The 25,316-nt window shown below is 36.1% G+C and overlaps 1 protein-coding gene across 3 annotated transcripts in view; it reads left to right on the top strand.

Annotated features, from left to right (window-relative positions):
* The window catches only part of NRIP1 (nuclear receptor interacting protein 1), a 96,094-nt gene that overhangs the window by 4,101 nt on the left and 66,677 nt on the right, over positions 1 to 25,316 (top strand). For all 3 annotated transcript variants that reach the window (XM_024737341.1, XM_024737340.1, XM_024737339.1), the window contains exon 2: positions 17,719 to 17,798. The gene's annotated coding sequence lies outside the window, so the exon portion shown is untranslated. The remainder of the gene's footprint in view (positions 1 to 17,718; positions 17,799 to 25,316) is intronic.

Here is a 25,316-nt window from a genome sequence, read left to right as displayed (position 1 = left end):
CCGAGCCCCGGGCGCTTCTCGCCGCGCCGCTCCTGCTGCCCCGGGCGTCCTGGGCGGCGCCGGACGCAGCTCCCCGCCTCTCACTCGGGTGCCTCCCAGCTCTGTGCTCGCGGATCCCGGGCCGGGGAAAGTGGGTAAGAAAAGGGACCGCGCTCCCGACCCCCGGAGGACCCCCGGGTCCAGCCCAGCCCGTCGGTACTTGTCCTTCCCTTCCCGAGGGAGAGGCCTCTTCGACCCGAGGCCTCAACCATCACTTTACCCCTGAGCCAGAAACCGGGCTCACATCTAGGGTGAGCTCCGTGCAGGTCCTGGGAGGCTTCTGGAGGCTTGTTTTTCACTCTTATATCTGTGTCCTCTAATACTACTAGTGCATGTTGTTGTTTTATGAAGGGTTTGCCTGGAAATATTCTACAAACCGTCATATCCTTTCCAAAGTAGTTTCCAAATTTTAATCAAGAGTTGGTGTTCAGTCTGAAGGAACAAAGGAATCAACTGTGTCTTAGAGGCGAACAAGCTGGGAGTCTGTGACACATGTTGATCTCTGAAGCATTACAGGAGTTTCTACCTTCTATCTCGTTAGGGATTGCAATTGGGTTTTGAAGATAGTAGAAGAACAGAATGATAAGTAGTTTTGCGTTTAAAATTTTTTAATAAAGCATTTTTATTTCGGAAAAGAATTAAGACGTTCTTAGCCACAAGGATTTTTCACTCAGTTGGTGGAACTGAGTTGGAGTTTGTCTCCGGTAATGTAAATGATTAAATGTGAGATTGTGCGGGAAAAACTGTTTCTAGAGGAAGAGAGACCATCCATAGGTGTTCAAAGTGAAAATGGTTGTCCGTTTATAGATGATGATTGCTGTTTACATTGGGGGGAGTGGAGAGTGGTATTTGTGAAGCAAAGAGCTTTGGTACTTCATTTCTTTAAAGTTATGAATTGCATTGAACCTGCTTGTTAGTGAATCATGGGTTTAGCAAGTGGGTGGCATCTTCCTGATGTGATTATTCAATGTTTAATCACTAGTTTGGCACCTTTGTTGAAGAGACACTGAAATAAGTGGACTTTTTAAACAAATGCTGCTTCATCTGCCTGGCACCTAAGTGTGGGTTGCTGCCTGGAGTATTTTGAAGTGCTTTTCAGTTTCGAAGTAAGTTGCTCTGGTTTTGCCCAGCAGTTTGGTAATGTGGTTTGAGTTTGGCTGGTTCAGAGAGTAGTGGCTTCGTCACCAGTGCTAACTTTTTTCTGCCTGGAATTAGTTCCTAGAGACAAAGAAGTTTCAGTCAATGGAGCAAGCCCCTATCCTGCAGGCTGTAGGATTGTTACTTTAGCCTGTTTCATACACTCTGGTGGGGAAAGACCTCTTTGCATACTTAGCCCTGAAAGTGCCCTAGGAGCATGAGGAAAATACGTATTAAAAACAAACAAAAAAGAGGACTACTCACTGTTGGTTTTACTCCAGTGCGCTCTCTACAGTGCCTTTGAGGTAGTTGAAAACCAGTTTTAATGTCTGGACCCATTTCCTGAATGTGTCTCTAAACTTTTACTAATTTAACACCCTAAAATATTGTAAGGTTGCAACAAAAAGGTGTCTGTAAAAGAGGCTAAAGGCTCCTCTGACTCTTGCAGTTTTTTAAGAGCAAAACATCATGATAAAAAAATAACCTATACCACCACCTAGAGTCTTGTTTGTTAGTTTATTGCTCCTGAAGTTTGCTTAAATTGACATGTCTCTTGTGGTTCCGATATAGCCAAAGAATTATTGAGAAATGCTAGCTTTCAAAACGCATTCCAAGAGAACAGTTATTTGTGTAATAAATAGTAAGTGCCAATTTAAATTATCCATGCTACCTTTACAATTGAAAATTATGACATATTAAGTTGAGTGGGCTATTCGCCAAAAGATATTAATTCAAAAGAGTCTAAAACAAGAAATTTTCTGCTTGTGCTCTAGGTAGCTCTCACTGCTTAAAGACTCTAATTCAAAAGAATTTAAAGCAAGAAAGTTTCTGCTTGTGCTCCAGGTAGCTCTCATTGCTTAAAGATTCTCTGCATGGTTACCAGAGATTCAAGAAATCTTACAAATTAAACACCATTAGGACTTTTTGAGGTCCAGGTAAAACAAAAGCAATGATCAAATAAAAATATAAGGGAGCATTACAAGTTCAGAAATGCTGGCCACTTTAAAGGTAAGAGAGAATGTAGGCTATAGTAGAGTTGTGGTTCAGAGATGTGAAAAGTAAAATCAACATTAAATAAAGTGGTAATCTGTCTTGCTGGTAGCTTAAACACAGTAAAACAATCTGTTAAATGGGAGACCTTAGGAAGGCAGCTCTGTTGCCATGTGGTTTAGCCCATTGTCCGGGTAGGAAGTAACATTCCTTCTTTAAGCAGTGTAACTGGAGACAAAGATGCCTCCAAGATCTTTAATTAAATACCAGTTGAACAGAGAGAACTAGAGCACTGTATTAATTCTGTCAAACATCACTATTTTAGAACATTGAGGACAACTAAAAAATGAATTAACTCATCTGAAAGCAGAGTTTTATGGAAGGTGACAGGTGAGGCAAAATATGTCAATCTAATGGCACAAATAGGGAGATAAGGAGATATGTCATTCTTGGCTTTCTAGAAAGATGAGAAGGAAGAAGGTTATTATTAATTGTACAGATTCCATTGCAAACCAGTACTAGAAGACAGTGGCATAGAAGTAATTTTACATCAGAGTGGCTTAGGATATATGATGTTAAAGGGATTAGGTATTCAGTTTTAAAATTTTACGATTGTAAGAAACTTAACAGGTCATTTTTAAGTGTTTTGAAAAAGCAATGATAGCTTTGTGTTTAAGGTTAAAAAAAATAATTCTGCCCCAAATAAGTTCAAAACAGCTAATTTTTATCAAGAGAAAATTGTTCACTTTAAATTGTGATAGGTTTAGTTTTGCTTTTCAAACTTTAGATTGCCGGATACAGTCAGGTTTTAAAGTGTAGGTGAACAGAGAAGAGGCATTCCAGTTTGTTTGTCTATACCCCACCTCTCTCTCTCCTTATTGCTCTCTTGCTGTCTTGTCCCCTTTTCTAAAATAAGTAGCTTCTACATCTGTGGATGTTTTCTTCCATGAAAACTGCCTTCATTTGTAGCTTCCCTTCTTGGCTGTGATGGGATGAAGGTTCTTTACTCTTAAGCTTTTTCCATATGCCCCTTCACGTGGCTACACACAGTGAGGGTGGGTTTTGTTTTGGTTGGTTTCATAGTGATTTACCGTTAACATGGATGAAGACTAGAGAAAAAAGCATTTACTGTTCTAACAAAACCCTTTGTACCCGTCTTCCAACTAGAGAAATGTTTTTATGAAAAGCAACTTTTGATTACTATTGAAAAGTCAAAGAAACACTCTGAACAGAATATGGGGCAGGGAGGGGTGGAGGGCTTTCAGGATAATGAGTTTGAATCTGAGAATTAAACTGTTCAAGATGCATTTCCTTAAGTTGCAGTTTTTTGAGGGGACTGTCTTGGGGGAAAATGAGCAAACTCATTCTGTAATATTTAGATTAACACAACAATTAGGGAAATATGACACCAGGATGGTCGCTAAGACTTGAGAAGGTAAAAATCAAGCGTGTCAGATGGTGAAGCAGGCCAATGGAATGGAACTGAGGGTTATATCCAGGGGTTGGAATGAATAAAAAGTAAATGGAGGAGAGAGATCTTGTTTCCATATCCTGGTTGCATCTGGTGCTGAAGCAGGGACATGAATTGCTGATGGTAATGGAGTTCCTTTTATGAGGTCATCAATATTATAAAAATAGTGGTGGTTTGAGGGGGAGAAATGACAGGTTCCCCACTTGTGCATGTGTACACTGTTTTTGAATGTCTCTTAAATATATCTAAACTGGAAGGTCAAAATTGGGTACCAGCATAGAACCAGGAGTTAGGGAGTAATAGTTTATTTGGAAGGAAATGAATTAAAAATAGACCACCTTTTCTTTATTCTTTTGAGATGTAGTGTTTTCCAAGGGTCTTATTGAACATGGAAAACAGAGTGCTGAGGTTTGGGTGGTGAACTGGAGAACTCTTTCATAAGATTTCTCATAAAGATAACTTCATGTAAATAACCCCAGAAAGAATGCTTTCTTTAAGCACATTACCTTGTGATTCAAGGGTAGGGGGAAAGTTGGGACCAAAGAGACCTCTGAAATCTTAGCAGGGTTTTTTTGCAAACTGTAATACAGATACCCATCTGTTGTTTTTTGTTCCTTGAAATTTAATGTTCAAATTGAATATTTAGGATTCTAAAAATTAGAGTTTATTTACAATAGAAATTTCCTATTGTTTTGCTACAGGTATGAAGAGTAATTTTAATTTTTCCTAATAAGTATAGGTATTGAGATAAGTAGGATGATATACTAATTGTTGTCACTGTTATATTACATACTCTGCATTATGAAACTTAGAATTCAAATTGATCCCTACACTACCTTGCAAATACTACAAATAAAACATGGCATTTTAAGATATCATTACACCTGAAACAGATAATTTTTCTTAAATTCATAAAACGTTGAGAACAAGAATGAGGAAAAAGTAAAGATGATACAGTTTACCATTGTTATTAGGATTTTGTTAAAATTAGCACCTTGAACCAAGCTAGAGATAACATTTAGCCTAGAACTCTAGGAGTAATATAATGAGAAGCGGATTTGAAGAATTTAGAAGACTGGCAACTCAGAAATGTAGAAAAAAATTACTCTTTGAAGTTATGGAAGAAAAGTACTCCACTGTATTTACTTAGTAGTACTAAGATTTTTTTTAAAGCTAAACAAGATAGTTATTGAAGATATTGTATGGATAATTACCTGTTAAAGAAATTATAATTTATATGTTTTTTGATTGAAATAAATTCAAGAAGAACTCCAGAATATGTTGAAACTTTGTCTAGGAAGGTGCTTGTGACTCCCCACCTCCCTCCCTCCCTTTCATTCTTCTTTCCTTCCTCTTTCAATAAATGGTGCTGGGGTTAAAAAAAAAGGCATTTTGTTAAAACTTGGAAATGGACTTGCTTCTCTGACAGGGTTAATAGTTGTGTTTGAAATTCAAAGCTAGCATGGTTCACTGTCTCCAGTTTTTTAACTTGGTACACCTCGGGGAGTAAAAACTCTAAAAAGCTCTAAACCCATCTTCCCTCTTTAACTTTGTGTCATTCAGCAAAAATATCTTTAAGGATGGAAGAGACCCTTATTTGCCTTAAATTCCAGGTCACTGTGTGACTAAGCCTAGAGTTTCAAGAAATTAAACTAGAAGCTCGCTGGGAATTTGAGTCATCAGCTTAAGATCCCACTGGGACCAGGACAGCTCTGATTGACCTGATGTTGGTGTTTATTCAGAGCTTTGGTGGAAAGGAGTCTCTCAGCCTTGGACTTCTAATTAAGAAAGTCGTTTTTCAGTCTCCTGTTAAATGATAGGGCTACTCCTTGTTTTCAGATCTGTAATTTGCTGATGGATTGAGGATAGCTCAGGAGCTAAGGAGTTTGGAACTTGTGGGGTTTTTTGCAGTCTGCTTTGATTATTTTACTTCTACCTTCTTTACCAGCTATGTGAGGGTACTAGGTAAAAGTAAGGTGATTAGCTTTAGGTAAGAGAAACGCTAAGTCATGTAGCGGCTAAGCTAGCTTCTTGTAGTTGTGTGCTTTCAATTGTTGAATTTGCCTGTACTGTACATAACATGTGAACATGTTAAATATGTTACTGCGTTAAAAAAAGATGATAATTTAGCATTGCAATAGTAAGAAAGGAAATTATGTTTATAAGCAATCTTAGAATATTACTATAATTGTGGAGATTTAATGACATAATGTGGTTAAGTGTCATGACATAATATGTCAGAGCCTGACATATAGCAGAACGCAGTCAAAGTTTGAGGATTAGAAGTTTAAAAGAGACTTCTGTCTTAAGGAATTTACCTAGAAATAGAGAGATATGAAATGTTTAAGGGATTATAGCTGGTTTTTAAAAAGCATACTTTTTAAGAATTCTTTTTTGATTCCCGAATTTATGAATTTATAGTAATCTACGTAGAGTGGTAGATTTATACCCTGGAAAAGAAACAAATTAAGGGAAGGAAGGAGGACAGAAGAAGGTGGAGAACAGCAAGAAAAAGTATTTGAAAACATGTGAAACACTTACAAATGAGATATAAGAAATACCCTCAAAATGAAACTAACCACAATTGCAGTTTTTCCCCTAAAGGGAATATTTACACAATGGGTCAGATAGGCTCAGGTCTGATTTTTGAAAAGCATATTTTAAAAAAGTGTTTCTGTTTTGTTATTCCACACATATTTTTCTAGCTTAGGTTCTGCTACTAAATCAATGTATGATGCTGATGAAAGGAAAGGCCTTTTATGTCTCTGGGCAGCATGTGTAGAATCTGTAGAACAGGGAGGTTAGATTTCATTTCTAAATTCTGAAATTCTGACTATATCAATATATGCTGTTGTTGACAGTAAACAGTAAAGATTTCAAGGTTATAGTTTTGAAAGGAGTAGAGATGATGGGTCAATACTTGAAATATAAAAAGGTTATTTAGTTACCTGTCTTTTGCCTTTTCCTTTTTTATTGCGGGGAGGAGTAGGGAAAGGAAGTGGATTTGGGGATACCTGCTTTGTGCCAGACATGGTGCTGGCTGCTTTACAGTTCCCCTGTGACATATAGGTATCATTTTCTCTACTTTACATAGACCTAGTCTGAGAGATGCCTGAGTAACTTGCCTGAGGTCACACAGCTAATTTCATTGATAATAATTTGCTTTTCCACGAGAATATGCCATCTTTTGAAGAGAAAACCAGTCTCTCTCTGATTTTTAGAAAATGATTTAAAAAAAAAAACAAAAACCTACCCCCAACCTGAGAGCCGCAGGACTCAAGCAGCATTCACCCAGCCTGGCTTCTCAAAGATCAGTCCCACTGGGAAGGCACCCTGTTTCCAAGCAATGTTTCTGCCGCAGTTGCTGTGAGTTCTCAGAGAGCTGATGTCCTGCTCCTGCACTTGCATAAGGAAGATGTAGTCACCAAGGGCAGCCGTGAAGGTTCTTGGCTCCTGTGAAGTGGACCTCAGAATTGCTACAGTGTTCTTTGAGGCAGAGAAAGCAACTATGTTTCTTGATATAATTCATTTAAAAAGCTTGTCATGGTCTTAATCCAAGTGTTCCCAAGGCAAATGATGTTTGTGCGCTTCAAGGAGCAGTTGTAGCAAATTCAGAGCCATAGCTTTTCCTGGTTGAAAAGTTAAATCTCTTGACTGTTACGGTTCTTAACATGATTTTTATTTTTATTGTCCTATGTTCACCCCCAGTAATTTTATTTTAAAGACTGTGCTATGCTAATGAACTAGTCTCTGTAATACGAAGAGGAAATTGACAATGCATTTGTGAATTTATCAGAAGGATGCAGAAATCAAGAGATGAGGAGTATTTGGCTTCATTTTGGGAGTAGACCATGGTCAGGAAAGAAATTTTGGAGTTAGGGAGGTTTGCAGCACATCATGTATTTTAAAGTACACATCAGGCATATTCTTTTATTGTTGGAGCGTGAGAACTGCAGTTATAAACCTCTCCACCTCTTTTTACTTTCCTCATTTAAAATTTATGGAACTTTGAACCAAAAGACTCAAGCTGAGTAGTCCCTCTACACTAAAAGGTAGTCAAATTGAAACCGTATTGGAGACACAAGGATGAGTAATAATGCTCATATACATAGTATTTTCTAGTGTGCTTTGGATTTTGAAATGCCAAATAAATGTTAGATAAACAAAAGGGTTTGTATAAAAGCTGCAAAGGGACATTCTTTTATTAAGAAACTATATTGTATCTGGCCAAATAAGAGAGAAACTGTGTAAGTGAACAATCTGGGTAAAAAATTTTTTCTGGAGTTCAGATATGTATTTATATTATTTCCCTAACACATCCATGCCTTTTAAAAAAGTTAATTGAAATAGACTGAATCTGCATGAGGTCAAGGATTGAAGATGGAAGGTGTTTATTATTCACCACCTGGTTCTTTCCCAATATCTGGATGTTTGGTATTATTGAAGCAGAACTCAAAGCAATGCATTGTTCAGTCTGTTAGTAAAATGCTACTCTTACCTGTCTTGGTAATCCTTGACTGACCTGAATCAACATTATGTTTTCTTCTGTTGTTTTTTTTCTTCTTCTTCTTCTTCTTCTTTTGCTTGGGCTTTCACAAACTGAAGTACTTTCATAGAATCCTTAGATATCAGGTTGGAAGGAAATTTGATAGAAGCTACGGAATTTCTGGGTTTAAGTGCTTGTTTTAGAGGTACCTTGTCCTACTTCCTCATTTTCAAGCAAGTCGGTGTATAGAGGCATCTTACTTAACAGAAGAGCACATAGGATAGGTAGTTGGTGTGGACTGTGAATCAAATAGTGATAAGTGCTACTATTTCACTTACACACCTTTTTCTTTTCTCTTGATCCTCCTCTATTTTTGTTTCCTTTTTCCCCTGTTTTCCCTTTTGTTCTCGTAATTTCTCACTTGTTCTTTTCTTTTTAATGGCTAGGGATCCATGTGGCACAGTAGGGTACATGATTGCTCATCTTCCAACATTTTTGACATTGTTGTTAATTTAAAATTTCCAAAACATTTTTTGTCTGCATCTTACGGAGGAGGACACACTGAGCACCTAAGAATTTAAAACCAACAGCTGGCAACTGGCTAAACCCAGGGTGAGAAATCAAGTCTTGATTTATTTCACACTCTTTTGTGTGTTTGTTTATTTTTGCTAAAGCAATCTCAGAAAGAGGGGCTTTCTGTACCAGGTGTTAAGGAATAGTTAATAACCTTTGGTGATGGATCCAGCAGTATACTAAAGCTAAGCTAACCCCAAGGGAGGACCTCTGATAATCAGGACTGGGTCTTAAGGAGTGGAGTGAGCCAGACGGACCGTATCATCCTTTTTTTTTTTTTGTGGTACGCGGGCCTCTCACTGTTGTGGCCTCTCCCGTTGCGGAGCACAGGCACTGGACGCGCAGGCTCAGCAGCCATGGCTCACGGGCCCAGCCGCTCCGCGCCATGTGGGATCTTCCCGGACCAGGGCACAACCGTGTCCCCTGCATCGGCAGGCGGACTCTCCACCACTGCGCCACCAGGGAAGCCCTCATCCTTGTTTTTTGTAGCCTGTTTCCTTCTCATGCTATTAAAATATGGTCTTCAGGACAGTCTTGTGATTCATTTGATAGTCTAGAACTTGGGGTGTGTTTTCTAGGGTGAGAATTTAAGAAGAGAAGCTTTACAGTACAGGTGTGCATCTGTTCATGCATTAGCTTTGTCTCTACGTGTCATATACATTTTTGAGTTCTATTTAAAATTCAGTAGGGGAACTTTTATTTGTCGATTAATAGAGCCAGGTGACTTTAGTTGACTAGTGTGACCAGAACGATCACAGGCCAGCTGCGCTTACTACCGAAGAGTAATACTCTAAAACCATTAGTGGAGGTGGTTGGGTCTGTTGGTTCAGTTGGGAACATAATACAAAGGTTATGGGCCCCACTCTGTATTCTCCTTTGAGAAGGTAGCATATCGGATGCGAGGGCACTGTGTAGACCAGGGGTGATCAGTGCCCTGAATCAAGTGCACCGAGGTCCACCCCTCTAGAAAGAGAGCAAGAGAGAAGAAACCTAATGGTAGCCGTTGATGTGGGCCACAGACTGACCACATTCCTCCCCTTGGTGAAGCAAATGGGAAAGGAATATTCTCACTCATGGGACAGTGGACAAGAGAGTGTAGGTGCTCAGTACAGTCTCCAAACCTCTAACAAGATCAGATTTGTCTCTCACAGTTCCTTGTACCCCTGATTGTGATAGTCTCGCACTTGTTTGATGTCTGTCCTCCTCAAGAGAGGGTAAGTTGCATGAATAGGAGCTTATTCATCAGTGTATTGTTGGTGCTGTAGGTGCCTGGCATACAGAAGGTTGTTAAAACATTTGTTGAATTGAACTGTACCAATCCCAACTATTGGTGAAATCTGGCTTTTTTGGGGGTTAGGAATGGGGCCTTTGTATTTATACATTAAAAACTGCTAAATATTATGACTAACTTATGCATAATAGCTGCTGTTCTACATTTTTTCTTTGGTCTATTTAAATTAGAACTTCTATAAGAAATAATATTTCTTCCTTGAAATTTATCATCTTTCCAGGCATATTTATTATGAAGGAAAAAGTGAAACTAACTGTTGGTGACATTATAATTACTTGACATTGTTCTGTAATACTAAGTTTCTTCAAAAATACACAATTTAGGGCTTCCCTGGTGGCGGAGTGGTTGAGAGTCCACCTGCCGATGCGGGGGACACGGGTTTGTGCCCCGGTCCGGGAAGATCCCACATGCCGCGGAGCGGCTGGGCCCGTGAGCCATGGCCGCTGAGCCTGCGCGTCCGGAGCCTGTGCTCCGCAACGGGAGAGGCCACAACAGTGAGAGGCCCGCGTACCGCAAAAAAAAAAAAAAAAAAGTAAAAAATAAAATACACAATTTATAACATATTGGAATGCGTGTTCAGAGAAATTTGGGGGGGCAACATTTAATTTTTTTAAAGAAATGAAACAATATTTCTAGAGCCTTATGGGCAATTTCCTTGGCCTTACTTGCAGTAGTTATAAGGATCCACCAGCTCAGCACATTTAATTGCATTGAATTTGACTGCTTGGGACACTGGAGGCATCTCAGAATCTCATGTTTAGCATTAATTTTGGCGTTCAGTAATCTTAAAAGTTAGAATCAGGAAGGACTTGATGATTCAAAACCTAGTAAATTATAGGCCTTAAGTAGTATATGAAGCCCTTTTGTTATTTTTTAAAATTAGGATTTGCTCTTCACTAGAGGTGAATTTTCTGACTGTTAGAACATTGTCACGTTCAACTTGATTAATAATGCTAAGTTGGAAAAGAAAATTATTTTAAAATAGAGCTCAGAAATTTATAGACCAGCAATTAATTTTCAAATGCTAAAGAAAATGTGTAGATTATCTGGGACATACATATACAGTACTGAGATTTAACAGATGCTCTTAAAATGACTTTAACCCAGTTTCTTGCTTGTGAAGACAAAAGTTTTTACTAAACTTTATGCATGCTTAGAAATAGATGCTTTTTGTAAACAGAAAAAACACCTCTCAGGGCTCACATATTTTTCTATTCACAAGTAAATAGCAGTGAACCACATAAATCATAGTAAAAGAAGATATACAGGCTAATGGACTACTGTCCAAAGTAAAAGAGTAGAAAAATGAGCACATTCACTATTAATGTGGTATATTCTACTTTGTGTTTGCATCAGTGCTGAGCTGCTCTTTCCTTTCAGTTGTTCCTTTGTGTCAGTCAATATGTTGTAGAGTATGTGGATTCTATGCACTAGTATAACTTTCCCACTGTTAAATTCCTCAGCGTCTGAGACCCAAACTTAATTTCTATTTTTATGAGCTGACTTTTGTAATTAAGGCATGATATCTCATTTAAACTAACAATATCATGGACAAGAAAGTCCTACTGTATGGCATAGGGAACTATATTCAATGTCCTGGGATAAACCATAATGGAAAAGAATATAAAAAAGAAAGTGTGTATGTGTGTGTGTGTGTGTAAAAAAAACATATCCTTTGCAGAAAAAAAGGTGACTGACACTCTGAATCATTAGTTTGCTGCTAGTTGTTCTTGCTGTCAGTGTTTGTTTTCCCTTTGACTGCTCATCCACCTGTGTTATGTTTCATATTGTAAATTCTTGTGTATATTCCTTCTGATGATGCCAAGAAAGTACCATTCTAATAACATAAGCACATTCACTTTGAGTTTTACTTTTGTACACATTCTACTTTTATCCCTTAGAAAGTAGTAAATTCTGTCATTGAAGTTGTTCATCACTGTTTCTTTTGAAAATTGCTATATGTTCCACTTAATGGCATATTATCTTAACCTGTAAGGTTCCAGGTTGCTACAGGCAAAAATGACAGTATTGGTTAATACTGAAAGTAGATAAAAATGGGTCTTTGGGCAGTCAATAAAAGGATAAAATTAAAATCTGACTTTAAATCTTTCAAAAATCTGAAATTAATATGCATTTCCTCACATGAGTCACAGGTAGAAATCCAGATTTTGTTTGATGTTATTAATGTTTGTTTTCACGTGTCATAGTGAGAGTGGTAAAACAGTTTTTTCTAGTTGTATGAAGTAAGTGGAAAGGGGAATAGCACTTATTACTATATACTAAAATTAAAATTCCCCTGTGATGATAGCATGTTAGTTTGGACTATGTTTGATTTTACTTTACAGTGAATTTTAAACTTTTTTGATTTTATTTTTTGGGATTCTGGTAAATGTTGAAGAGCAATCAATTTACATATAGGTGTAAAAAAGATATTTTTAAAGATAACCAGCTTTTTCCATTTGAGGATAAGTAGTAAGTTGTAGTTGCTTTCTGTAGCTTCAGTCATTTGTTCTATTGAATACTTAAATGAAGTATCAGTGAAGAAAGAAATTTGAACTTGCACCTATGCCTTGGGAGTGTTGCAGAATTTAGCAGTTCTCAGATGGCCATTGTTCCTTTTAAAAAGAAGAAAAGTCATGAGCGGATAGGAAATTTTGGTGTGGGGAGGAAAGGAAATATTACCTCAAAACTCTGTGGACGTGCTCATTTGTTTTGCTTTAGGCCTATTTGTGTAGTAGTGAATTTTAGTGGGTGGTGAAAAGTAATAATGTGTTGAAAATACTAGTATCCTTAACACAGTCCTGGGTGGTTTGACTATAAATCAGAGACACGATGGAGAATAAAGGATCAGAGCTAGAGATTAGATAGGTTTCAGCGTGGTTCAACTGAAGCTGTGAAATGGGTGAGTCATTTAATGTTTTCTGGCCTCAGTTTGTAAAATAAGGGGGTGAACAAGAATGATCATGTGGTTCTTCTAGACTCTATCAGAATCAGTATCACTTCAGAAGTGAGGTTTTACTGTCACATGCATGGAGTAACAGGGTGCATAGAACTAAGGGCTGTGAGGATGTCCCTCATGATTTTTTGAGCTTGGCATTTAATATTTTACAGCAAAGTTTTTAGTTTAACGTAATTGAACTTGTACTAGATAGGGTTAATAGGCTAGAACAAAAGGTCAAAGCATAAGGCATTAGGCTTAATTAAGGGAGAGCAGGAGTGGCAGGGAGTGTGTGACAGCTAAATGGGTTTCCCACAGACTAATGTCGGTTCCCGTGCAACCATGCCTCAACTTAAGAGGGTTATTTTGTGCAAAGGGCAGCAGTGATTAGCAGTTTGACATGCCAGACCCTTCTGGCCAATCCCATCTGTTTTAGAGGTTAAAAAAGCACACCTTTATGAGCTGATGGATTGATTTGTGTGCCCGTCTGGTAAAGATTAGAAGTCCAAGGCCAATGCAGTAAATGTCAGTTATAGAATATTGTACTTTCTTCGTTGGCTCATTGTTTTTTAACCGTCAACTGTTTTATAATGGGGGATAACTGCTGTTTATGGAGTCGAGTGCAAGATGGGTGGGGGAACAGGTGAGAGAGGAAGAAAAATATTTCCTAGATGGAACTGTCAATTAACATATTCCATAGCAAGTGTTTCACATGGAGATATGGACTCCTCTAGATACACTTCATCTTATGGAGTGTTTTTGGTCTGTTCCTTACAGGTGGAGTCATATTGTTCTTTTCTGAGTGTTATCTGAGCAACCTGTCAGTCCAGGATTTAATTTTACATTGAGAATTGATAAATTTCTTTATTTAGGTACCTCTTTTTTGGACAAGATAGATCATTTATCTCTGTACCACTGTATATATTTAAACAGTGTGTAATATTTAGTTCATTGACTTCCTAGGGAGAGGTAAGGAAAAGAAAAGAGAAAATGGAAAGAGGAGCACACACATGCATACTTGCTATGTGGGCAGGATTTACTATGCTCACCTGAGGCTGATGCATGCTGTTAAAATGAAGTGTGTCAGAACCTAAGCTTGGACTTCTTTCTTCAACTTTGAGAGCTGTAAGAGTGATGCCATTAATATAGTTCATTTTCAGTTCACGGTTGTAGCTCATTTAAAGACACACAAAGGCTAGACTGTGATTATAAAAATTGGTTTTAACATATTCTAATATCCAAGGAAAGGATAATTTATGTGTATGAAATAGAACTTTAGATAAATATTGTGATCATAATTAATGAGCTTTAGGAACATAAAGCATTCAGTCTTTTGGATGGACAGAGGGAAGTGTTTGAGAAATAACAAAAGTTATATTTATCAGAAAATTACCGTGAGCCTGAGATCTGAAATCAGATAAAAATGTGACCAAGAACACTGGAAGCAATATTAGAGGATGCTGGTTGGCCCCAGTACTTTTATCCTTGTCAAGATATGTGAACCATGAATTGCTTGTTACATAGTTATACAGATTATCTATATCATGTTAAAGCCTGAATTACTTCTTTTAGAAAGGATTAAAATATCTAAAGAAGATATGGTCACTGAAAGTTATATGTGGATCGTAATAGTAACTAGTACTTTTTAAAATACATGTATACATTTATTTTGCTACTAAGGTATTCCAAAGTGAATTGGCTTAACATATAGAGAGAAATTGAGATTTTATTTTATTTCTCATTTAAACAGGACAAAGTGGCATCAGGGTGTTGGAGTTTGTTTAAGAATATAGTACTTAAATATATTTTCATCCTTGTGTTCTTTGTGGAGTATCATCAATTGAAATGATTGGGATCTAATACAGATTTACATGAAAAGAGTCTTGCCCTTCTAGGTAGGGAGAGAAGGTGAAGAAGCATAAATTTTATAATATCATTGCTGCTTTTTCACTAAATCATTTTTAAATTGCAAAAATTTGGCTTGAGCAGTATAGAAATGCTTTGGTAGTACATTAAATGTGGGAGATTTATCTAATTTAATGGACAGAAACTTCTTAAATGAATCTCCTGGTGATGTTATATTAAACCGAAAAAAATATTTGAGGCTCTACATTTGTACTAATATTACAGACATTTTTAAAGGTCTCTAGATCCTAACCTTTTAATTTCCTTCCCTTTTCTCCAGTAAATTCAAGTGCCAATAACATCTAGTTTGTGTTAGAATTTTACTAAAGGGAAATATTTTGTAGGATTAACTTGTTTTTGTGTGTTATGATATATTCTGAGGTTTTGAGGAATACACATTGTCCCTCGTAATTTATGGTAGTCAGTTTCTGTCAGTCAGTTGTATTTCTTTACTTTTACTAATGTGGTATTATTGGCTTTGAGACGTAAAAGTCTGCTCCTCTAAGCAAATTAGTTGAGTATTTGCTTAGGTTATGAAAAATGAAAGCAGAAAAGCTTAGTATACTTAACATCCTGTGTTTGCAGTTCTTGTCCTAAAAATTGTTACAGCTTTATAACCTGAATTTTAGTTGTTAGAAATTTTTATGAAACAATGGAAAAAGTAATAGCCCTATTTCATATTTTGATTTTAAATGCTGTTAAGGCATACAATTGCCCTTTGCCTCTGTTCAGGGAGATTGATTTTAATAAGAAGACCATAATATATGGTGGACTTATCAAGTACGTATTCTTACTATATTTTATATGTATATTTATAAAATCAGTGTGAATATGTATGGTATATTTCAGATAGAGATGTTAGAGATGGCTGCACCTGTTGATTGCATTAAGCTTTGGGTGTCTCCTGACGAGGGAGGGAGAAGGTCTACCCCACTGCCCCAGTGCATCCTTCCTCCTCCTCGGTAAACTGCACACATTTTACTTTTTTGTATTCTGTGACCTTGCAGTCAGTGACTTCAGCCCAGAATAGTTTCAAAGTCATGTAAATGAATGCAATTAAGGTATTGCTTATCATCTTACATAGTTCAGATGGAACTTTATTGGATAGAGAGGTTTGTTTGCTTTATGAGGGAGGTCAAAGTAAGGTTAAATTTTATTACATAAAATGATTTGGTAATGTTTTTATTTGGTTGCTGAAAAAGTAGTGTCCTAATAGGAAATGATAAGGCTTTTTTTTTTTTTTTTTAAATCACTACTAGGTCTCTTCAGGGTTCGTTTGTTTGTTTTTTCTATTTTAAGGCAATGCCAGCTGTCTACTAATAAAATTCTAGGAATATTCTGCCTTAGTTATCATTCTAGGTATTTTTGACTTAGACATATAAGCGACATTCCCAGCTGCTGATGGAGGGTAGCTTAGGAGCTGCTGATGGTGTGCCTAGAGGGTTTGTGTTAACGTCCAGTTACCATGCCAATTGGTGCAGGACCTCAGACAGCAGGGCTAGAATCCCAATTCACCTGGGCAGAAAGGAGCCCTGCCACCAGCTGGCTGATTGTCTGTAGGGGTTGGGAGAGTATTGACATAGATGCCAGGAGAGTCTTGCTAATGAAGAACTGAGAGAAAGAAGGGAGACGGAGAGGGAGCGAGAATGAGAATTGAGTGTGTGTGTGTGTGTATGTATGAAGTATGAAATTTTTAAAAAGGCGAGTATTCTTCATTGTAGTTGGCTCATATAACTACCTGCTTCCCTTTGCTGGTATTATTTTTACTTCAGCATGGTATATTAGTTGACAAAGTCTCTCAGATTCGGTGATTCATAGAGCAGACTTTCACTCAGCATCAGCTCTATGCCTTGCACCATGCTAGGTGCTGGAGGATTCAAAGATGAATGCAGGGCTCACAGTCACAGGGAGAATAACAGTAAACAGGATACAGAGAAAGTGACCCAGAGGCAGAGTGGTTGAACAGCCTGCCTCCCTAGGATGTTAAGGAAGCATCACTCAAAGAAATTTGTAATCTATATATGGTTTTAAGGAGACTGAAGGGCACTGGTAAAATTAAGTGATAATGAAAAATACTTTATTTGGGGAGTTTAAGGTTTAGGTTTATGGATTTATTTGGAGGCTAAGCTATAATCCTTGAGAACCAATCATAGGCTGTGGGATAGGAATTGAGAATTCTAAAAATGTAAACCAGACATAAATGCAGTGGGTGATACGAGTGGAATGCTGCTATGGTGGAATCTCGGAGTTTGCACCATACCTGTCTTATCACCAACTGGTCTCACTGTCCATTGGCCTATTGGTCAATATACAGTTTCCAAGGCCACCACAGTGTTAAAGTGTGGACTCTGGGTCTTGCTGTCCTAAAACTTTTTCACCCACTCTTTTGTTCTTAAAAGTATAAACTGTCCACATGTCGATGTCATTCTGTATCTAGGAAGGTTCTAATTCCAAGTTTAACATTTTTTTGTTTCTAATGGTCTAGAAAAAAAAAAAATGAGGTGTTTCAGTTCTTGTGTTGACTACCAAATAATTCTAATACTTTTTCTCCCGGAATCCTTGATCAGAATTCCTCTTGGTCATTGACATTAACTTCTCACACACTTGAGAATTGGTGATATAGTCTTTAATGCAGTGTAAAGACAGATAAGTAGTGTTTTGGTCTAAATAATTTTGTAATGCGTATTTTTGATCAGATGTGATCAACAGCTATGCCCAAGGAAAACATGTATAATTAGGAATTTTTTTACTTTCAATACATCTTTTTTTGTCATTTTTTCAGATTTTGTTTTTCAGTCAGTAGTTAAGGGTTGTTTGTGAAACGTGCTATTGAAATTCTTTGAGATAAGATGCAACTTGAAGTAACACTTATTTTTATTAATTTTCAGAGAGTGTTTGGATTGTGAGCAATTTAAGCTCTATCCTCAGGATCCATTATTTTAACATCTGGGAGAAGCACATCCAGAAGGTATTGTATTTTGTCTCACTGCTCCACTTTTTAAAATGTAGTTAAGCCTTTTCAGTTATAGGAAAGAAAGAATATTATGCCATATTTAATTGTTTAGTTTTCTTAAGTTTCAGATATTGATAAACTAGTTGTTTGACATTTGTAACAGAGGAGAGGGATACATTTCAGTGTTGGTAAATTATGAATTTTGTGTGAGTAAAAGGAATCTGGTTTAGATGGAACCAGTTTTGCCTTTTTTAAACATCTGAGATATTTACATTTTACCTTTTCAGCATAGTACTATTTTAAAGAATGTTTTGATTTGAAAATGAGTTATAAAAAGTTTCTGTTTATCTAAGACCATGTGAAATATACATTAAACATTCAGGCAGTCTTAAAGTTCTTCCTGCCTATGACAGTTCTACCGTCTAGCGTAGGGACCAGCTGCCATCTGTGTTTTCATAGGGCCCACGGACATATTCACCCAGGTCACCTGACTCTGCCTCTGAACATCCATCTGCTAAGTTCCCTCTGCATTATCACATATGTCTAGGTTTATGCAGCATAATAATTCATCTGCTCATAGACCCTGAGTCTCGGGACATGTGATGTATTACTAGGAAGGAAGGATATTAAGATTGTCCGTTGAGAAACTTACCTGCTTTGTGTTTCTGTCCTTTACAACCCCAAGACCCCGTGTGGATACACCAGCCGATCTGGCTGAGGTCAGTGGTGAACACAGTTCCCTTCAGCCATGCCCCAGGGTTTCCTTCTTGGTGTCCACCTTGATACCTCCCCCCAAGCCTTGTGTTTGCCTTTTATAAAACTTGGCAGCTGTCTTGCTTGGAGTAGACACAGATGAAGGAAGAATGCATACATACATTTAATAAGATAATATATTTGTTAAAGTTGTAGTGAATAGGTCAACTTCTTTGAGTACATATTACTCTGTTAACTGGGTAGTCATGATTTATATTCACGTGAAATGACACAAAAATCAGTTTTACAAATTTTCTTAAATAATCGCTTGTCAAGCACTATGAGTTTCTAGGATTGGATGAATATAGTCTTTTATATTTCCATAGAACATTGTATTGAACTCTGTATGTTCAAGGTTATTCACTATTAGCAAAACAGCATTTTCTCCCTCTTCCTGTCAGAGGGGGTGGGTAAAAGCAAATAAGAAATCTAAATAAACACATTAGGACTGTAAAAGGACTTCTAGTGAACTCCCAAATACTAAATTTAATTTTTATGTATGCTTTATCAATGAAAGAAAGGATATGATCAGAAGCCCTGAATTTTGTGGAGTTTAAAGTTATCTTTTTAAACTAAGAATTAACTATTATAATTCCATAAAGACATAAACATTCAAATAGTTCATAACTATTAGTTATAGAGAAAATTATTACACTTTTTAAAGCCATTGGGAATTATCCATTTATGAAAATTTATCAGATAATCTGAAAATTAAGAGTAGGTTGAATAGAATTGAACTGATGACTAGTTTTTATTAATAAAAAATGGCAAAGAAATTAAGTTTAGTTGTAGGGTTGAGTAGAGAAATTCTTGTGTAAATTCTGAATAAGAATTGATTTTAAGTAATCCTTTTGAAAATAACTCATGATATGTCAGACCCTTTTTTAAAAAAAAGTTACTTATATTTAAAAAAAAAAACAAAAACCACTTTACAGAAGTCTAACTTCATGTAGTTAAATTGGCACTCTTACTTGCTAGTTCAGAGATTTTTTACGTAAGCGTACCCTGCGTAACTACACTACACTGTACCCCAGGAGCTTTGTTGGTGTCTTTTCTGGTCAATACTGCCTTCACCCAACAGAAGAACCAGTCTTTGACATCTTTTATCTTGGATTAGTTTTGCCTGTTACTGAACTTTATACAATTGGAATCATGTAGTATGAACTCTTTCATGTCTGATTTTTTTGATTAACATTATGTCTTTGAGTCATCCATGTGTGTATCATCTCCCTCTCCCCCCACCCAGTCGTATATATTCCATTGTATGATTATACCATCATTTATCCCTTCTACAGTAAATGGACATTGAATATCTTTCCAGTTTGGGGTTAAAATAAGGCTGCTATGACCTTTTTTTTTATCTTTTGATAGAAATAAGCATTCATTTCTGATAAGTATATGCACAGGAATGGAACTGCTATGTGGTGGAGTATATATATGTCTAACTTCAGTAAATAGGTACTTGGAGCACTTTTAAGGATATTTAGGAAATGTCAATCAGTGTATCTTTTACTAGTGATGGTTCTTATTGTGCAATGGACTTTTCTCCAACTTTACATAAACTCTAAAGTTGTTTTTTAGGAGTTATGAAATTTTCCCATCTGTTAAAATTAAGTTGTCTGTTTTCTGATTCCATTATGATATGTGTTTGGTTCATGAAACTTAGATCTACCCTAACTCTAGTTAAGGGAAATAGGACATAGAACCCTCCTATACATACTTATGACTAAGGAAATACTGAAAATGGATTTTGAAACAAATTAGACATATCATATAATGAAGACTTTTACTTTATTGTTGAATTTTTTGGATACCTCTCTGAATATCTAAAACCGTAGATGCATTTGAGTTTCTGATGGATGTTTCTTGCTGCCTTTATCTGTGTTTGTATTACTCTGTTTGGTGATCTAAAGTGAAATTATTCATTCTAGAATGTAAGTACTTGAGAAATTTTGTATTCATCTTTTTCTCAGTCTTTATTATAGAGAAGAGCTGTTCAATAGAAATATAATGTGAGCTCAAATTTTTAGTTTTCTAGTAGGAATGTTTAAAAAAAGGAAAAAGAAACTAGTGAAGTTAGTACAATATTTTATTTATCCCAACATCTGAAAACTATTATTCCATTGCTTAATTAGTATAAAATTATGAGATATTTTACATTCTTTTTTTTTCATACTAAGTTTTTGAAATTCAGGGTGTATTTTTACTTTACAGCCCATCGCAGTTCAGACTAGTCAGTTTTAAAGTACTCAGTAGCCACCTGTGTCTTGCAGACAGCATGGTTATAAAGTTACATCTCGGATTTTTTTAAAGGTAGTGCTTTAGTCTAATTCATATGTAGTTAAAATTATCCTAAAAAATTCAATAGAAAGATGCCATGCAGATTCTTATATAGTATGTTTCATTAGGTCTCAAACAGCCTGTTTCCTTCAGTGTTGGAATAAATAACATTGTTTTTTTTGTTTTGCTTTTGGTTGAACATGAGATACGGCAGTTAGCCAGTGTTTACAGGACATTTGTATGAAAAATACATATCTTTAAACTGTAAAATCACAATCTGTAACAACACATCAACATCGTCCATCTTCCTCGAGGTTATATGCTAGATAGAATTTTAGTTTGTTTTTTCTTTTTTTTTTTTTGAGCATGGCTGGTTTACTTTTAACATGATAAATTGACATATGATGTAACTTCACTATCTTCTGAGTAAAATAGGGCAGCTAAAGAAAGGTTGTATGTATACATATAGATGTACCTATGACTTTTCATTAATGAGGATATTTAAAGTTTACCTAGATTTTGAGAGTTAATGTTTCTTCATGTATATATTTGCCAAGTGAGATGTAGCAAGAGCTGTCAGTTGTCTCAGTGAACTTGGGTCAGATTTTGCTACCAGATTGGTTTGCTTTAAACTTTTTAGTGTTCAGAATTTGGAATGTGAATAAGGAACCACTAGTCTGTGAAAATGGTCATGTGTGGCGGGCTGTCATAAGCGGTAAAGCCCAGTAAGCAATACTGGCCATAATCACATGTGTTAGTGGTTATTTTGGGTTCCTGATATAAGGTAGTTTTTTTATAGCCCTTCCCACCAACACGTTTTTTAATAGCACTCTCTCCTCCCTTTTAAATGAAGTCAACTATACTTTTTGACACCCAGTTATAATAGTACATGGTATTTTTTTTAAAAAAGAAAATCAATCCTCTGCTTATAAAAGCCCTTCACCTCAGTTATAGTAAAACTAAAGTTCTTGCATTAGCTGATAAGGCCACGGCATCTTCTTGATGAGGCCTGTGCTGGTGACCACTCCACTCAAAGTGGGAGCTGCATCTCCACTCTCTTTTCATTTTCCACAGCACTTGTCACCTTTAAAATACTATGAATTTTTAAAATTAATTGTTTATTGATTGTTTTCCCCTTCTAGAATGAAAGTGCTCTGAGAGCAGGAATCTTTTTCTGTTGTGTTTGTCACTGATATATCTGAAAGAACCTAGAATAATTCTGGGCATCAATTGGTATGGCCACTATGGAAAACAGTATAAAGGTTCCTCAAAAATTTAAAAATAAAACTACTATATGAGCCAGAAATCCTACTTCTAGATATATATCCAGAGAAAGTGAAATCAGGATCTTGAAGAGATATTTGCATTCTTATTTCTTTGCAGCATTATTTACAATAGCCAAGACATGGAAGCAGCCCACATGTCCATTCACATATAAGTGGATAAAGAAAATGTATCTACATAAAGTGGAATATTATTCAACCTTAAAAAAAAAAAAGAAAATCTGTCATTTGTGACAACATGGGTGAACGTAGAGGACATTATTCTAAGAGAAATAAGCCAGATACAAAAGAATAAATACTACATGACCCCACTTATATGAAGAATCTAAAAGAATCAAACTCATAGAAGTAGAGAGTAGAATGGTGGTTACCAGGAAGTGTGGGAGGGGGAAACAGAGAGCTGTTGGTCGAAAGGTACAAACTTTCAATTACTCAAATCCTAGAGATCTACTGTACAGCATATTACCTATAGTTAGCAATAGTGTATTTTATACTTAAAAATTTGCTAAGAGTAATGTTAAGTGTTCCTATCACACAAAAAGAGGGCGGGAGGAAACTTTTGAAGGTGATGTATGTGTTTATGGTATTGATAATGGTGATGGTTTCACAAATGTATACTTAACTCTAAACCCATCAGTTGTATACCTTAAATATGTACAGCTTTTTGTATCTACATCATATCTCAATAAAGTGGTTTAAGAGAACACTGGACATCTAGAAGTAGCTCATAAGTATTTATTGACTAAATATTTATTGAATATATGAAGAAGATACACTATTTTTCACTCCTGAAAATTTGCCTTTATGGACTTTCTGGGGCAGGGAATATTTAAAGGAAGAGAAAACAAAAGTCTTCAGTTATATTTGTAATAATACATTTTGATAATTTGAATTAGTTGAAAGTAGTTTATTCATCAAACTGATATGTATATCCCTATTAAAAGTAATATGTAAATATGAGGTTTTCCACAAATAGAGTGTAATATTATGGTCAGGTAATTTATCTTTGGAGTATACATACGTGCATTTTTCCGTTTCGTCATAAAATATTGGTAATCAGTTTGAGAAATATGTTTATAAGAGATATCCTGTGTTTCTGTAAAATATAGAGACATTCATTGTATTTTGGTATCTTAAAATTAGTATGAATCAGGCAGACCTTGTGGTTTTTAAGAAGTGGTTTCTATATAGTAAAGTATAGGTTATCGTTCCGTTTTATACAGACATTTTCTAATTGTAGTTTTTGAAAATTTCAGTTTGGGGTCATCTACAATAAATGTTTTTAAAATAGCATAAAAATGTAATCAAAGACTTGCAGTATTAAGAAATGGTATTTGCTACTCTAGAATACATTCAAAGCAGATGTTATAAATGTTTATTCCATTACAGGATAGGTAACTTTATGAGATGACTTACGCAAAGTCTTTCCTGCAAGTCTATTTGCAAGGTTTTGGTTTTATATTATGCCTTTATATATTCAGCACATGATAGCAGGCGACCATGTATATGACTATTTCTATAATCATTTTTATTAGAACAGGAAGAATTATGAGATTGATTTCTTTCTTTTTCCACTTCCATCTTCTAAATTCAAGCTTTAGTACTTCATACTTGTTAGACAGTTACTATAGTAGCTTTCTAACTGGTCTTTTACCTTTTAGTTTTTATTATCCAATATGTTCTACACACTACAGCACAATAAAACTTCCTGAAGAAATAATCATTACCCTGAACACAAAGACCTTTGCCCACAAGATAAAGGCCAAGTCCTGTTTCTACCCAGCTCCTGCATCATATTCCATTTGCCTAATCCTTGAGCATGTTAATTGCACACTTCTTAAACTGCCACAGTTTTTGCCATCTTCATCTCAGATGTGTTGTGATCTTCTTCTGTCTCTAGTTCTCTTTTACCAAAACACTACCCATCCTGTGATTTGTATGATCACCCTAAAGAAAGGAACACATGCCCTCTTGCACTCTCTCAGTACTTGATGAGTACCATTCACATGACATTATTTTATTGGTCTTTTCAGCAAGATTGTAAACTTCTGAAGGGAAGGGACCGTATCTTTTATAAAATTGTGATTTACAAAGCACAGCTTGATGCCTCCCATATACAGGGTGATACAGGGTGATAAATTGAAGTGTTGATGAAAAAAACAACTCCAGGGTATACCCTGGAGCTTTAGAGACAAACAAAGGATTTAAAAATTCATCCTGTATTCATTGTATATTATGCAAGTTATTTAAACTTACTGTGCAGTAGTTTTTGAAGTTTGTGTGAAGATGAAATGATAGCATGTATATCAGAAATTTGTAGGTTCCAGAGTTTGATACAAGTGTTCGTGATAATACCCAAACTGTATTTTGTTGTGTATGTAAATTTCTTTGGCTTAACTTAATGTGAAATATACAGAATGTTGTTTTAATGTTCCTTACCTGAATGATGGCAAGATTGATTTAATGTTAGCTGAATGTGTATTCTAATAAATCTCTTTACTGTTCATCTGAAACAAGAACAAAAATCCAGATGCCTTTGGTGAAAGTAATGAGTTACCTTTTTGGACTGCAACAGTTTCAAAGATGAATGAATTTAAAAGTTTTGTTAACTTTCCAAAATTGATCCTTAATTTCTCATACTGAATTACATTGGGGTTAAATACATTTTTTGAAGGGCATCTTTTCACAGATTTCCATAAATTTCTTAAAGGTGACCCCATCCCTGTCAGTTCTATTTCCTAGGAGTATTTAAAACTAAATAGCTTACCTGGCTAGTGCAGGTTTTAAACAGGACTGAATTTGCGAAAAGCTTTTTATTTGATTGGGGATAAGTTCTGGTGCTAAGAACAGTATTTTAGAATAGAAGAAGTTTCTGTCTTTCAGAGATTTTTTTCCCCTCAAAAACAAAATCTGAATGTCATGCATACCTGGATGATAGCAGTAAGTTAGCTTAAAGGAAGAGGTAGGTTGAGGTTCAGGGGGAGATGAGTTTCATAAGACCAGCATCTTAAACCACGAATGCTGTCATCACACATAAAATAGGCCCTGAAGATGTGGGCCTGTTAATGGTCCTCTGTATGATATTGGTGACACAAAATGGTAACAGAAACTGAATTTGTAAGGAGGAGGAGGCAATGATTGTGGTGGCTTCTGAATCTTCCTTACTCGTAACAAGATATGATGTGCAGTTTGGATAACATTCTTTGGACCACTAAAG

This window comes from Neophocaena asiaeorientalis, unplaced genomic scaffold (assembly GCF_003031525.2).
Source record: "Neophocaena asiaeorientalis asiaeorientalis breed wild unplaced genomic scaffold, Neophocaena_asiaeorientalis_V1.1 scaffold915, whole genome shotgun sequence".
NCBI classification, from domain to species: domain Eukaryota; kingdom Metazoa; phylum Chordata; class Mammalia; order Artiodactyla; family Phocoenidae; genus Neophocaena; species Neophocaena asiaeorientalis.
Note: the sequence above shows the minus strand (reverse complement) of the source record. Positions and strands in the feature narration are given on the sequence as shown.